General features: G+C 36.8%; 1 protein-coding gene across 1 annotated transcript in view; it reads right to left on the reverse strand.

Moving 5' to 3' along the window:
• Window positions 1-17,136, reverse strand: part of UNC13C (unc-13 homolog C) — a 638,789-nt gene that overhangs the window by 261,708 nt on the left and 359,945 nt on the right. The gene's annotated exons all lie outside the window — the stretch shown is intronic.

The raw sequence follows: 17,136 nt of genomic DNA on the forward strand, positions 1-17,136 counted from the left end.
GTAACTGACAGTGCTTCAATAAAATAAAATAATAATAATTAAAAATCAATAATCATCTTCTAAAGATGATTAAATATATAAAAAACACATAGAACTATGCTGGGCATTTAGTAGGTTTTTAATTACAGCTGACTAAGGTAATTATAGTACTCAAACCTGTAAATGTATTTTGTCTTTAACAGCAAAGGACAAGTTACTGCAAATATATAAAATAGGGAAGTTTTTAATTATCCTAATTACCAAAACACAGAAAAATTAAATAATTGATGTATACTGATAAAATAAAATTTATTCAACTATTAAAAATACTCTTTTAGGTGAAGGTTTACTTCAGGACTCTGTATTCTGTTCCATCGTTTCAGTTACTGTAGATTTGTCGTAGGCTTTTTCACCCCTTAACAAATTTTTAAGTGTAATGCAGTATTGTTGACTATTGGTACTATGTCTATAGCAGATCTCTAAAACTTTTCTTGCTTAATTGAAACTTTTTGCCTATTTGTCTATTCTCTGTTTTTCCAGCCCCTGGAAACTACCATTCTAGCCTTTGATTCTATAAATATAACTATTTTAGATACCTCCTGTAAGTGGAATAATGCAGTATTAGTCTTTCTGTGAATGGCTTAGCATAATGCCCTCAAGATTCATCCTGTGCTGTCACATATTACACAATATCCTTTTATAAGGCTGACTAATATCCTATTACATGTATATATCACATTTTCTTCATTCATTCACCTGTCAATGAACATTTAGGTTGTTTCCACACCTTGGCTATTGTGAATAATGCTGCAATGAACTTGAAGTCCTAGTATCTCTTTGAGATCCTGACTTCAATTCTTTTGGACAAGTACCCAGAAGTGGGATTGCTGGATCACAAGGTAGTTCTATTTTCAACTTTTTGAAGAAACTCCATACTGTTTCCCCTAGTGGTTGCACCATTTTGCATTCTGACCAACAGTGTACAAACGTTTACAGTGGGAAAAGACAAATGGGAACTGGGACCACAGAGGAAGGCCTCATCAAACAGGAGCTTGAATCATGAAGGAGATCCAGTCATTATTGGTGATGCTACTCAAGGTACAGAAAAGAGGAAAAAAATACTCTGGCTTCTCCCATCCTCCCACCTTTGATCTTACTGCAGTGCTTCGTCATGGCCAGACCGAGTGATCAAGACCTAGGCTTCAGAGTTCAGTTCCTTGGGGGTAAAGAGCACATCAAATAAACTTCAGGGAATAAATGGAACAGCAAATAGGCAAATGGCCAACACATATGACAAACTCATATAGAAAATGCCACAAATAAATACATAGCACTGTACACTTAGCTTGAAATATTTCTTTGGTTCTCTCTCTTACTCCTTTTAGAATTTCTTTGTTTTTCCCTGAGAAGGTCTTAACATTTGCATCTTGGTACATAGATAAACCACTTCAATGATAAAAGCATTTTTCTAGAATGTAACATTAAACTTTCTTATTTCAGGAAAGGAAACTGATAGAAAACATTTTTGTACTAGGTAACTTTCTAAATCACTAAATGCATGACTCAGAAAGAAAACTATGGGTATAAAAATGCTATGAAAAATAATAGCACTTTATAAATATGAGCTATCTTATCATTAAGGTTATACAGTCAAGCCTGCTTAAGTATATGGATGCTTTAAAACTTTTAGAACTATTGTTTTTCAGAAAGATGAAGTACTCCTCTATGAATTTCTACTGCAGTGAGCGCATTTCATATTATTATATACCTGTAGTCAGTGCATTACTTGACTTGCTGAATGTTATTGTGAATATTTTAACAGAAAGATATAGTTTAGTGTTAGTGTTTACATTTAAAATGTTTGATACATTATCCATATAATTGTATTAATTGGAATTATTACAAATGTCGGATCACTCTCTGCATCCCATTTAGTATCTGTACTTTTTATTGTGTGTGTGGTGGGGAGTAAAAAGGTTTATTTATTTATTTTTAGAGGGAGTACTAGGGATTCAACCCAGGACCTCCTGCATGCTAAGCATGCACTCTACCACTTGAGCTACACCCTCCCTCCAACTTTTTTAAATTCAGTATGTCATGTTTATCCTGATATATACACATGCACATCATTCTTTTTAAAAATTATGTGATACTTTCCATTACATGGATGTGTCTTAATTTAATTCACCCCCAATAGACAGGAGACAGGCATTTAGGTGGTTTCCAACATACCGTGGCAGAGCTACACAGAACACCTTATATGTCTATCTTTATGAACATGTAAAAATATTTCACTCTGACAAATTATTAGAAGTGGTTTTTTTTAGGTTGGAAGTTATGTCAATTACATATACATCTGTATACAGGACACACATACATATTATTAAAACATCCTGCAGGAATCTAGTATGTGCTATACCTGTGCCTGCTTCTCTATACGCCCGTTAATACTGAGCATTATCACTCTTCCATCTTTGCTAATCAGAAAGTTGAATTCTCATATCATATTGACTTTTAGGGAGCACATCTTGTATAAATGAAACATGTATATACACTATTTCTGCATATTTTCCTCTATCCCATACCAGTCCAATTGAAAGGAAAAAAAAAAAAAAACTAATGAAAAATGTCCTCCCCCACTGCATAGCAAAGAGACCTCTAAAGAGCTTATAATTATTTCTTGCCAAAGAAAAAGGGTTAACATAAATAGTCAGATTTTGTCCCTGGCAAGAGACAGAATCAGTCAGCGCGCATTTTGATAGACACTTAAGTTGCCCTTCTCTTAGGTTCTCTGCCTCACTTTCAACAAGAAAACAGGTGCTATTTTCCCAAGAAACTCTGAGGCAGTGAGAGGCAGTGATGAGAATGTTAGCAGCAAGCTGCAGCTCCATCAGCTGCCTGACCAGACTTTATCTGAGCACCACACTTGAGTCAGAAGCAGCAATCATAAAGGTAAATACTATTAACTAACATCCTTCTCATTCCAAACATCAGCAACACAGCAAGAGAACACAGGCTTACGGAAAACTGCTGCACTGATCACCAAGGGATTGCTAAAGAAGAGAAGAAACGTGAGGAAATCCTACATTCCAATTAACTTTTCCACTTAAATCTAACCTTCAGCCAATTATCTGGAATGGGGCAACTGTGCCTAAGAATTCATAAATAGTAATGCTGGTTATACCTTAGACCTCCCTGGACTCTTTTGCTGGGTATTATGAAAGATACAAAGAGACGGAATTCCAAAACAAAAAGTCACTGTAGAAACATAAAAAAAACCACCTCATAGCACCTGTGAAGTTTTGGCATTGATGCCCACGAGCAGTAGCTACCCTTTAACATTAAAACACAAACTCAAGTGTCTTGGAAATTAGAGTTGAAACTACATAATTATGAACATTAAGTCAAAGTTTCAGATTTGAAAAAAGTCTATATGAATGTTTCCAAACTTCCAAAACATAAACTATAAACATAGTTTGATCAACTATAAACATAGCTTAAGTTAAAAAGGTACAAGATAACATTATCCTCCAGATGCTATAAAAGTATGAGTGATAATTCAGATAGAATTCATTGTAACAGAAGATATCACTTCAAGTTGAACCGTATGAAATAGCCATTTTTGTAGGTCAAAAGAGTTGACCATCAGCAATTTCATATAGTTTGACCTAGCAATGACTAGTTCCATGTAACAGAATCTTGTCTGTGTCCTAATTGGGAATCGAGTTTGTACTTGGCAAATATAAGAAATTCTATTAGATTAAAAAACCAGAGCATTCACAAAACACAGTCTGATTATTAATCAAGATACTGAAGACATTAGTGGTGGTGGTGTGAGAGGGCAAATAAAGAGAGGTAACAAATAGCAAAGATCTTCAAGATTTACTAAATTGGATTCATTTGATAACGGCATTGATCCTAGAGGGGACTGCTAGAAACTATCATGAAACGCTTTTCAAGAAATTCAGGCAGTCTTCAGGGGACTTCCCTATCCCTTCCCCACCAGACAATGGATTCATTTTGTCTAGTCAAGAAAATTTGAGGATTTTTAAACCCATATATTACCCTGAAGTTTAGACCCTAAAATAAGCAGCAGTCGAAACTTCTGGATGTTAAAGAATTTCTAGAAAGGTAGGATCCATCCTCATCAGGGACAGGAGATTGACAGATAAATAAAAAGGAAAATATTCTAACAAGCAGTTGAAAAGAGTGCCAGCATTAAAAAAAAAAAAAAAAAAAGAAGGGGGAGGAGGTGAGGCACATTAAAAGCCTGGAGAAACAGTCAGAGGTCTAAGGTCAAGGCCAGATGGCCAGAGATGGTCAGGAAAGTTAGCCAGTTGAGTAGATAGACAGCATGCACATAAGAGCTATTCTCCAGTTGCATGTTGCACTGACCCATTTTCCATAAACATAAACTCTTCCAGGGGGCTGACTCTTCCTGCTTGCCGGTGGGCTACCACTGGTACTCATGTCTCGTTCTAGAGTAGGCCCCAGCCTCTGACAACTCGGATGGAAGCCAGTGCACAAAAGTATCAGCAACGTAACTTTCCCCCAATTTACCATGTGCTCCTCAACTTTATTTCTATATTACAAAGCAGTTTGGGTTTGAATCATTTGGTTCACTTCAATGTTTGTGTCTGAACACACAACTGAAAAGCAAAACTGGACTATTTGTTGTTTCAATTCCTCCTTGGAACAAAGCAAGGTGTAATAAACAGTAGCTTAAAATTAAATATTTAATTAAGCATGCTTTAAAACATTTTAAGTATGGCCCTTATATTAGCAGAGATATAAAAAATAAAAGTGTCTCCTTTTTTGATGGAATTTTCTCAACATACAAACTTAACTATTTGGCAATAGTAAAGCTTCACAAAGTAATATGACGCAGAAAGAGTCCCACATGACATCTTGAGATAAAAAGACATGCTAAATGTCTCCTTGGGGTCAGTGGTAGTTTTCCATTCTGTGTTTTCTTGATTTTATCCTTAGTTCTCTAACAACAGAGCATAAAAGGATGACAAAATTTAGTGACAGTGAAAGCTTAATAGGTTATTTTACTGCTTATTTCTGTGCTCTAAATAAGTCGATACACTTTGTCCCTTCTTGTACCTTCAAGTCTAACTCTAATCAAAAGTAGTATCAAAGTTTATTAGATAGAGACATAAAACTGAAAGGAAAAATGTACCGTGAAGTCTAAAGGCACTGGTAAGTTTTCATCAGGTTGGGGAACTTACTGGTGATGCTAATAAAAAGTAAATGTCTGAGTTAATCGAGCAATGCTCAAGTAGCATACAGAGAGGACAGACACAGCTTTGGAATTGTCTGGAGAAAAATCATTGAAAGGACAGTAAGAAGGAAAAAATAAGGGTGCAACAACAGAGCGAATAAACAAAATAACGTTTATAAAAGACATGTTCATTGGTAAGAAATTAACTTTAGAACTTTACATCTGGAAATAATCATTAAGTAGATTTTTAGGCTTACTTTGTACCCAACATTAATTTAGGAGACCTTCCCCCTCAAGGAGCTCAAAACTTACGTTGGAAAACAATATACCATATGTAAAAGACATGAAAATTACTAGGGACTATATCAAAAGTGATTTAAAATGTTGTACAATTAACTAATGGGTAAAATGGTCAACAAAAGTAGATGTGCCTAAGATGTCATGTTCCTTTAATTTTGAGTAATGACTTTTTATATAGAAATCAATGAGGACGCGATGAAAAATTTACATTACTTTGTACCAATTAGCCCCTCAACAAGCCTCAAGTAAGACAGTCGAGAACTTAGGGGAAAAAAGGCGGAGTCTGAGGTTTTGGCTTTACTACCTTCAACTTCAGGAAAGCCTGAGACTCATTTTTCTCAGTTTTTAAGTGTGAGGATACAAATGCCAGTGACGTTGGGTTTCTTCTAGGATTTAAATGACATTAGATGAGCAGAAGAACACTGTAAACCCCAAACTTCCAGAACACAAGGGGTGGTATTGACATGATCATTGTCACCATAGAAGCAGCAATTCTATATAGATAGATCTTCCTCGACTACTGATGGAGTTGCGTCTCGATAAACATGTCTTGTAAGTTGAAAATATGCCAAAATGCATTTAACACACCTAATCTACCAAACATCATAGCTTGGCCTCAGGACATTTACATTAATCCTCAATTGGGCAAGATTATGTAACACAAAGCCTAGTTAATAATAAAGTATTGGATATCTTATGTAATTTATTTATACTGCACTGAAAGTGAAAAGCAGAGTGGCTGTAAATGTACTGACTGTTCACCCTCATGACTGTATGGCTGACTAGGAGCTGCGCTCGCCGTCACCACCCAGCATCACAAGTACTAGACTGCATGCTGCTAGTCCGAAGAAAAAATCAAAATTCAGAATATGAAGTACAGTGTCTACTGAATGCACATTGCTTGTGCACCACTGTAAAGTCAAAAAATAAGCTGAAATATTTTAAGCTGGGAATTGTCAACCTTATCTTGAATTTCTAGAGTGTAAATGCATAACTGGAGTACTGATTCTGTTAACAAAGTGATGAAATTAATTTTCAGAAGCTTTTTAAATTTAACAGTTTTTTGAGGTATAACTGACAGACAAGTAACTGCACATATTTAAAATGCATAACTTGTTAGGTCTTGGTGTACATATTCAACCCATGTAAGCACCACCACAACTGATAGAACTGACATATCCATCACCTCCAGAAGCTTTCTTGGACTTCTTTGCAATCACTTTCTTCTATTCTTTCCCTTTCTAATTCCCTAAGCAACTAGTGATGTGATGTCTTAGATTATTAGTTTAGTATTAGTTTGCATTTTGCATTTTCTATAATTGTGTATCAATGTAATTACACTGTGTGTACTCTTTTTTCCTGAGTTCTTTCACTTAGCATAATTATTTGGAGATCTATCCAAGTTGTTGTGCATACCAATAGAGTTCATTCCCTTTCATTACTCAGTATTTCAGTCTATGAATATGGCACAACTTGTCTATCCATTCACCTACTGATGAACACCTGGGTTGTTTTCAGACTCGAGCTGTTACAAAGAAAGCAGCTCTGAGTATGTGTGAACAGCTCCTCAGAGGGCACATGCTTTCTTTTCAAGAATCCAACTGTTTTCCAAACTGGTGGTACCAGTTTACATTCTCACCGGCAACAGAGCTTTAGTTCCTCAAATCCTTGCCAACATTGGGCAACAAACAGCATAAACGTTTGCTGCCATCTTTCTCTGTACATAGTGTGTCTTTTTTCTTTAGAAGCTTTCATGATTTTCTTTCCTTTACTGGTTTTGAGCAGTCTGACTATGGTGTAATTTTTTTCATGCTTCTTATGCTTGAGATTCACTGAGCTTCTTGAGCCTGTGGGTTTATAATTTTAATTAAATTTGCAAAAAAAAAGTCCATTATTTCCTCAAATATTGTTATATCCATTTTTCTTTATTATCCTTTAGGGACCACCAATTAGGTGCTTTTTGGCTGCTTGAAGTTGTCTCAATTATTCTGTTAAGTTTTTAAATTTGTGTTTTATCTCACTTTCTTTCTATTATCATGTCTTTAGGTTCGATCATCTTTTCTTCTGCAATGTCTAATCTTCTGTCATTCCTGTTCAATGTACCTTTCATTTAACACACTGTATTTTCATTTCTAGAAGTTCAATTTCTTTATCCAGTCATCTGTCGATGGACACTTAGCTGTTTCCATGTCTTGGCTATTGTAAATAGTGCTATGAACATTGGGGTGCACGTATCTTTTCAAATTAAGGTTCCCTCTGGATACATGTCCAGGAGGGGAATGCTGGATCATATGGTAAGTTTGTTCTTAGTCTTTTGAGGAATCTCTATACTGTTTTCCATAATGGCTGCACCAATTTACATCCTCACCAACAGTATAGAAGGGTTCCTTTTTCTCCACACCTTCTCCAGCATTTATTGTTTGTGGACTTTTCAATGATGGCCGTTCTTGACTGGTGTGAGCGATATCTCATTGCAGTTTTGATTTGCATTTCTCTAACAATTAGTGATGACGAGCATCTTTTTATGTGCTTGTTGGCCATCTGGCTGTCTTCTTTGGAGAGATGTCTGTTTCAATGGAGTAGTTTTAAGGTAGATCCTTCCTTCCCACCCAGAAGGACCTGTACAGAATAATCACTATTGTCCCAAGGGTTTGCTGTTTGTAATCTAACTCTTCCCAAAAGATAGGAGGGATTTTGTTTGAATTCCACTTGATCCTCAGTTTAAAACTAAGTAAAGTACATGGTCCCCTTTATCTGGGCCTATAGAATATCATAGTGCTGTCTTCAAGGATCTGTAATGACCTGTAATTTCAAGGTTTGTTTATTGTGAATCAATTTTTTTTGGTGACCCTACATTCATATTTCATTGAATTCAGTCCAGATATCTTTCTACACTTCTTCCTCTGCTTATTATAAAACCCTTAAGTTCTGGTGTGAATCACTCACCTGAAGTAGGCGGCTCTTCTATTGGCTCCGCTATGTGTGGATGGGTAATGGCTCAACCCCATTTACTAAGTGAAGGCAATATTGGTTATTATATCCCCCCAGTTGCCAAGCATATTCACAGTGTAGACAATGATTAGTAAACAAATTTGCAGCCCCACCAAGCATGACTACACTCCTTCTTGCTTGAGACAATTGTGCGACTATCTTCTTGACAAATGACTTCCCTGTGCCCATCCCATCACTGCAAGCTCGCTCAGACAACCGAGGAAATGCTCCCTTCCCAGGCGGCTCAGGAGTGGCCTGTGCTAGTCATCCAGGCAATAAATCAAATCCTTGATTATATTCGGGCTATCATTTTAAAATATTAACCTGCCACACTCTAAAGACGCTTTCATTTAATTGGAGTATTTAAATGCTATCTCCTAGGGAGCTTAGTTTATGCTTAATTCATTCGCAGCCCTGGGTCTAGCAGCACGTGGCATGGTAGAGAGCCTTGGGCCGGAGGCAGTCCGTGTGCCACCCCATCTGGGTAGCTGGGAACTGAACGTGAGTGGCATATACTTCAAAGAGCCAAGACAATCACGCCTCTATAAACCACAGCATTACAAGTTTCTGGTGCTTACATGTTAGAAGAGCTTTTCTGTACACTATCTTGTAACAATAACCTTACTGAGCCAAGGTGGGGAATAATCTCTGTGCACGATGCCCACTGTGAAACTGAGACTCAGAGAGATTAGGGGGTTTCCTGGAGGTCATGAAGCACACTGGGACCAGAACAGTTCTGAAACTCAGCTTTACAAACATGAAGGTCAGATAGCTTTCTGGCATAATGGAAAATCACTCAAGTCAGTACATTCCACAGACCCAGTACAGTGCTTTGTATGTAACGGACACTCAGGAAGTGTGGGCAGAATTTAACTGATACCCCACTAAGCAAGCGGACCTGGATTTTGAGTCAATACATGATTAGAATATTTAAACACCACTGTGATGCCTATTCAACACCATCTTAAGCAAACGAGGGCATGTATGCACTCCTCCCACAGGCAACGGATTGACTAGACTGTTATTAAAATAACTCTTTACTTCAATGGCTAATACCAATCAGAAAAAGACAGCCAACACACGCTGCCTACTGCCCCTTCAGGAGGGAGTTGGCTTGAAATTTTGTTTTTATTTCATTTTAGCAATGAGGCACCTAGACTATAGAGTTTTCTAGAAAGCACAGTATCAACACAGAGAACACATGCAAGTCTCCTCACCACAAAACATCTTATTCAACTGGGCAGACTCTACTGCCATTGTCTCTCTAGAGCCCAGTGGGAGAAACTTACTCCTTTTCCTCCAGAGAACGGTTTACGATAAGTATAAAGCATCTCATTAACTGTAGCACGGGAAAATAAAATCAAATGTCATAATTAATTATGAAATGATCAAATATGTAACTTACTAGGAAGAAAAAGCAGAGATAATGAGCACCTTAGATTTACTAATATTTTAGCAGTTTTCAAATCACTTTGATGTATACTGTCTTAATCCTCACATGATTATTTTAAGAATTACACAATTACACATATTTACAGCCCCTCCTAACCCGTTTTTCTGCAAGGGCTTAATTGGTCATGCTCTGTTCTCTGTAAACACTCTCCAGAGTGCTGCATTCCACAATCACACAATATCCGCGGTCTTGCAAAGATTAAAATTTCAAACTTTCTTTTTTTATGGTAAGAGGGTAAAATTAAAATTGAAATTACTTAGCGTTAATCTCTTGAGGGCATCAAAGTGTCATTAATGGGGGAACAACTAAGCTTTCAAGCAAAAAGAAAAAAAGAAAAATGACTTCATCTGCATTGTCATCTTATCAGCTTTGTGACTGCCTGCCTGGTTCAGGCCAACTGCAGGTTTTCTGAAGGAGGAGTTTGAAGGTGGGAAACAATACACTTTTTAATTTCTACTTGTATCTTATTTTTGGCTTCACAATAGGGGGCTGCTTCATAGTCTTGGCTCTACTATAACCAAAGCTTTGATTTTCTCATCAGTAAAATGAGGGAGTTGAAGAAAACCATCCGTCAATATTTTGCCCAGTCTCAACTCTCTGATTCTTATTTCAGCTGTGCTTCCTTCCCACAGCACCTTGCTCATCAGACATCTCTTGGCCTCACTATTCAGAATGGAACTTTGTTGATTTGAAGGTATCACTGCTACGTTTGCTCTAAGTCCTGAATCTCAGAACAAAGAATGTGATCATGTTCTGAACGCTAATAATAATGATGCAAGTGCCACTGTCAATGCTTCACAAGTGACAAAAGCTCTATATATGTTATCTCAACAAATACATCAATCGTATGAGGTATGTATTATCCCACCTTTTCGTACAAGAGAAGCTAAAGCTCAGACTTTAAGGAGATTGCCCAAAATGCAAACTAAAGCGGAACCATCAATAAGACATCCTGTTTTCAGAATGTCGGGACACGTTTTTCCACTCCAGTTCACAGGGCAGGGCTGCCAAGGTAGTGGGAGGCACGGATGAGCTCAACTGTGTCATGTATGCATTTTTTTAAATCTGCACATAAATTCACTAGGAACTCATCACTTCTGCAAAAGAACACCCCTTGTAAAGGAAGATAAGTTTGCCATTTTCATGGTAAAATGAAAACATTATGCATAAGAAGATTCAAAACAGTGACACAGAACCTCAATAATATAAATGGAATTTTGTAGTTTAGGTAACTGTCAACAAAAATAATTACTATTGGAAGTTCAGGCATTCATTTTCAATCTTTTAGAAGGAGTGAAATAGAAAAATTTGGGGAGCATCATTTCATTTACAGCTCATAAACATTTTGTCAGTAAAGTAAAAAATATTGTGAAAAATATGCAAATTATATATATGTTTATACTATATGCACAGCAGAGTGCAATAAACTCAAATTTGTATTTCTTCCCCCTTGAAAATACTGTTGTTTAAAAAATAGATATATTATTCTTGCCAGTGGAGATGGTGCCTTCTATCAAAAGGAGAACAGGCATGCAGTATAGTGAATTATATGAAAGGCTGCCAATTAGAAAACTGATCATTCATATTTTAACTGTTCACTCCAATATACTCACCCCAGGAATTGTGACGCTTCCTAGCCTGCCCAGTGGGAACAAACACTATTCCTGACCTGAATGAGGACTGGGCACTGAGGTCTCTAATTCTTTTGGGTGGACTTTATCTTCGTCTTGGGCAGTTTCCTCACATGAATGTACTTACCATTATTCAGCTGATTTGTCAAGGGAGACACTTTGCAGAATTAAGAAAAGAAAAAAAAAAACAGAAGAAATATTTGTACTACTGTATTTCTTTAAATGGATGCTTTATTTCATTGACTGCAGCTGGCAACCTATGGACTAATTATCTCCAGAAGTGACATGCTGTTTGACATTTTCTGTGCTTGCTCTCATACTGTTCTGTTTTGTTTTGCTTATCAATTTAATTCAGAGTCCCAGACTTTCTAGGCCAGTCAAGAAAGAGTAAAAAGAATGAGAGATTCCTCCCATGTGAAAAATCAAAAAGTGAGCAAAATATAGAATACACTGTTTTTCAGTACACTGAAGATCTGTCAGTGAAGAGTGATTTCAGGGAGTTTCCAGGCCATTGTGCAAAGAGAGGAAACCCAGGTGGGGTCCACTGGATTCTCCTGAGTTGGAAAGACAGAGATGAAAAGCTGAGAAACCCAATGCAAGCTAGAGGTCACATGGCATACGATCAAAAAGAAGACAACTGAACAAAGAAAACTCCAACAATTTGCTGCAGGCTCATCCTGAGCAATCAACTGAGTAAGAGCGCATGCATGGGCTAAAACCACCCAAGGCCAGGTTAAAAGCCATCAAAAGGATTAGATGTAACAGTGCCCCACAGTCACCAAGGCCAGAAATAGTGCTTGAGTCTACTGCACATCATCATTCACGAGTCAGGAGGTACGCAAGTGTCTTGCTTCAGTATCAAGGAACAATTAGCCTGAAGTTGAATGCTACTTCATTACCATTGAGCACATTTTTAAAAGCAAGACCTAAAGAACCAAATGGTTTCCATATAACTTAACTATGTCTCAAAACAAGGCTCAAGAATATTTACAGAATGCCAAAAATACCCAGCAACCACAAGGTAATATTCACAATGTCTGTCATCCAGTATAAAAGACCAGACACATGAAGTAGCAGAACAATATGACACAAAACGAGGACAAAAACCTATTACTCAAAGCTGACCAAGAATGGACACTGATGTCAGTTAGAAGTGGCAGTCAAGGACATCAAAACAGTCACTGTAAGTACTGCATGAATCAAAAAGTTAAGTAGAGAAAGACAATGTCGGGGAATGAGAAAAGAAACCACAGAGAGAGCAAGTATTTTCAAAAGGCTCATGTGATAAAATCTTTTATCCAAAATATTCCAACAACCCTTAAAACTCAATAATAAACAACCTGATTTAAAAATGAGCCAGAAACCTTAACAGACACCTCACTAAAGAAGACACACAGGATGGCAAAACAGCAAATGAAAAAGTGCTCCATAACGTATGTCAGAAATGAAACGCAAAATAAAACAAGATACCACTATGTACCTATTAGGAACAGCCAAAATGCGAAACACGAACAATGCCACATGCTAGAGAGGATATGGAACAACAGAAACTTATTTATTACTTGTGAGAATGCAAAATGGTATAGCCACTTTGGAAGGCAACTTGGCAGGTTTTCTGTTGTTGTTGTTCTTTGTTTTTTTTAACAAAACTAAACACACTCTTAACACATGATCACAATTGTGCTCCTTGGCACTTTTCCTAAGGAGCCGAAAACATGTCCATGTAAAAACCTGCATAGCAGTTTTATTCATAATTGCTAAAACTAGGAAGTAACAAAGATGTTTTTCAGTAGGTGAATGGATAAACAAACCGTGGTAATCCAAACAGTGAATTATTATTCAGTGCTAAAAAGAAAGATACTCTCAAGCCATGAAAAGACACGGAGGAACCTTGGATGCATATGACTAAATGAAAATAAAGTCAATCTGGAAAGGCTACATACTTTATGATTCTTACCATATGACACTGTAGAAAAGGCAAAACTACGGAGACAGTAAAAAGATCAGTGGTTGCAAGGGATTTGGGGAGGGAGGAAGAATTAACAGGTGAAGCACAGAGGATTTTTAAGGCAGTGAAAATACTCTATATGATACCATAATGATGGATACACGTCATCATACATTTGTCCAAACAGGATGTAAATCACTAAAAGAAATGTGATGTAAACTGCAGACTTTGGGTGATTATAATGTGTCAATGTAGATTTATCAGTGTTAACAATATACTCCCCATCCTGGTGGGAGACGGTGATAATACAGCAAGACAAAGCACACGTGGGGATGGCAGGCATATGGGAAACCATTATACCTTCTCAGTTCTCCTGTGACCTTAAGACTCTTGCCCTCCATATAAAACCTTCATTAAAAAAAAAAAAGTTAAGTGGAGGCATGAAAGATGCCAAGACCCAATTTGAACTTCCTGACATGGAAACTAAAATATCTGAGATAAAAAGACAATGGCTTGGATTAACAGTAGATTAGACATTACAGAAGAAAAGGTTAGTGAATTTAAACACATAGTAATTGAAATAATTTAAAGTGAAACAGAAAAGAGGGGTGGGTGAGGGAGGGGAGAGATAGAAAATGAACAAACAGAGCATTAGTGGACTGGGGACAACTTCAAGATGCCAAATATATGTCTAAGTGAAATCTCCAAAATAAAAGGGCAGAAGGAATAGCTAAAGGAATAATGGCCAAAATTTTCCTAATTTTAAAGAAAACTGCAGACTTACAGGCCCAAGTAGCTCAATAAACCCTAAGTACCAGAAACACAAAGACAATTACAACACGGCACATCATAATAAAACTATGCACATGAGTAAGGAAAATATAAACTCCAAGGCAATTATGGGAGGAAAAAGATACATACAGAGGAACAGAAAAAGAGGGTAACAACAGATTTCTCATTGAAAAGAAGAAAAAAATGCAAACTTAAAGACAATGGAACAGTGTCTTCTAAAATAGATGTTGAAAATGACATTCAGAATCATATGATAATCTCAAAAGATGCAATAAAAGCACTAAACAAAATACAGCATCAGTTTCTGATCAAAACTTTCCGGTGTACTGGAAATAGAAGATGCTGTCTTAACTGGAAAAGTGGCATCTACAATAAGGCTACAGCTAATATCATAGTTAATCAAGAAAGGAACAGCTTCCATCTAAGAATGGGAACAAGGCCAGATGTCTGCTCTTATCACTTTCACCTGGCATTATACTGGAAGTCTTAGCTAAGGCAATCAAAACTGTATCAGGCTGTGTGTGTGTGTGTGTGCACGTGTGTGTGTGCGCACGTGTGTGTGTGTGATGATAAAGTGATTAAAAATTCACAGAAAAATTCAAAGATTCTAAAATAGATAAAACTTTGAAAAAAAAGAAAAAGTTGGAGAACTTAACACTAGCTGATTTTAAGAAGTAAAGCTATAGTAATCAAGATTGTGCATTAAAAAAAAAAGACTGTGTGGTACTGACATATAGATAAAGAGATCACAGTGAACAATGCAGAAAGTGCTCCACACATATCAATACTGAGAGCTGAAGTTTATCAGAGGTGCAAAAACAGCTTAGTAGAGAAAGAATAGTGCTCTCAAAAATGGTTCAGGAACCACTGGGTATCCATACCCAGAATAATGAACTTGGGGTCTATAACTTACACCACATTAAAAAATCATCTCAAAATGTATAGTCGACCTCAATGTAAAATATAAAAACCTTGTATAAAAATTCAAAAACAATAAAAATGGGCAAAATATTTGGACAGGTAAGTAAGTAAAAACTAATTTGGACAGTAACCAGGTATGGATAGCACATAAACACATTACAAGATGCTCCAAATCATCAGTCACTAGAGAAATGCAAAATACAACCACTATAACACTACACATGTATTAGAATGGCTAAAATGTAAAAGGCTGGCTTTACCAAGTGTTGGAAGGATATTTAAGACCTGGAACTTCCATACATTGGTGTGAAAACGTAAACCAGTACAATCATCTGGGAAGAGTCTTAAAAATTAAACACACTCCTAATATATGTTCCAGCCATTCTACTCTTAGGTACTTATTCAAGAGAAATGTAAACTTATGTCCATACAAATATTTGTACACAAGTGTTCCTAACAGCTTTACTTTGTAACAGTTAAAGACTAGAGACAAACTAAATGGCCAAAGGTGACTGCATAAACAGTTACTATTTTAATACAGTGAAAATGCTACATAGCAATAAAAAGAAATGAATTATTGCTAAACCCTACACATGGATGGATCTCAAAATAACTGTGCTGAATAAAAGGAACCACGCAAGAGAAGGACACATACTATACAATCTATTTATATAAAATTCTAGAAATGAAAAATAAAAAATATTCTATAGCATTATAAAGCAAATCAGTGACTATCTTCTGGGGAGTCAGGAGGGGTGGCAACAATGAGACATGAAGAACCTTTTTGGGGTGATAGATAAGCTCATTTTCTTGTCTATGGTGGTGGTTTCATGGGAATATTCACATGTCAAAACTTAAATTGTACATTTTAAATACATAGACTTTGTTTTTTTTAAATTATACCATAATAAAGCCATTTTTAAACGTTCAAATTTCCATATCCCCCTAAGAAATCAGAAGCTTTAGCCGCATTGTATTTGCATGATCACACAGAGATGGAAGTTGTCTCTTTACTGAGTCACTTGCTCTCAACTTTGTCACAGTCCCTGTCCTTCCCCTTTGTGGTCCTTATCCTGCTTTATTCATGTACTTGACTGCGTTAGGAGTAAGAATTTATGACTATGAATCGATTTCTTGTCCTCTGTTAATAAACAAAGAGATATTAATACAGGTTTTTCCCAGCAATCTGAAAGGCGTAATCATCCCAATCTCCCAGTTCTTTCTATGGCACTCACTGTTGTTTGATTCCCGTTGATTTTCCAACCCTTTTCTTAGCACTCCCCTCACTAGCCAATATACACAGGAAACTCTCTATTTCATATACACTACTGTCCACATTCCCAAACAAGACTGTATGTGTTGGGTTTGCTTACTTTTTAGCATGTTAATGAGATTCATGTTTAAACCATTAACAAAGAAAGGAGGAAAGAAAAAGAACAGTCCGCCTTTCAACGCATAGGGATTTTCATTTCTACCAAACGGTAATTGGGTGTCATCTTATCTCTCTCTAAGGAGGAGTGAGGGAAAGAAAAGAACCCTCGACAGAAAAAAAAATGATTTCTTGTGGTCTGGTACAAGATACAAGAAGCTTAAAAATAAATGACCTCACAGAAAATGAGAGGTTTTCAAAGTTACCATCAAGCATTTCATCAATACAGGCTGGTGTACGCGTGATGGGTCAGCTGACACCCAAAGTCCTTCTACTGCCTTTAGTCATAAATCTTCAGATGTCAAGATACTGCTGGATCAAGCCTGTCAATTCCTTGCTATGCTGGGTCAATTCCAGTTACAGACCATGTTGTCATCTTTTTTCCCTGTAAAGTCACCCCAGCCGTGCCACATTTTGGAGTATTCTTTTTATTCACTTGCTTCCGAAGATGAAGAATAACAAGCA

This window comes from Camelus ferus, chromosome 6 (genome assembly GCF_009834535.1).
Source record: "Camelus ferus isolate YT-003-E chromosome 6, BCGSAC_Cfer_1.0, whole genome shotgun sequence".
Classification (NCBI taxonomy): domain Eukaryota; kingdom Metazoa; phylum Chordata; class Mammalia; order Artiodactyla; family Camelidae; genus Camelus; species Camelus ferus.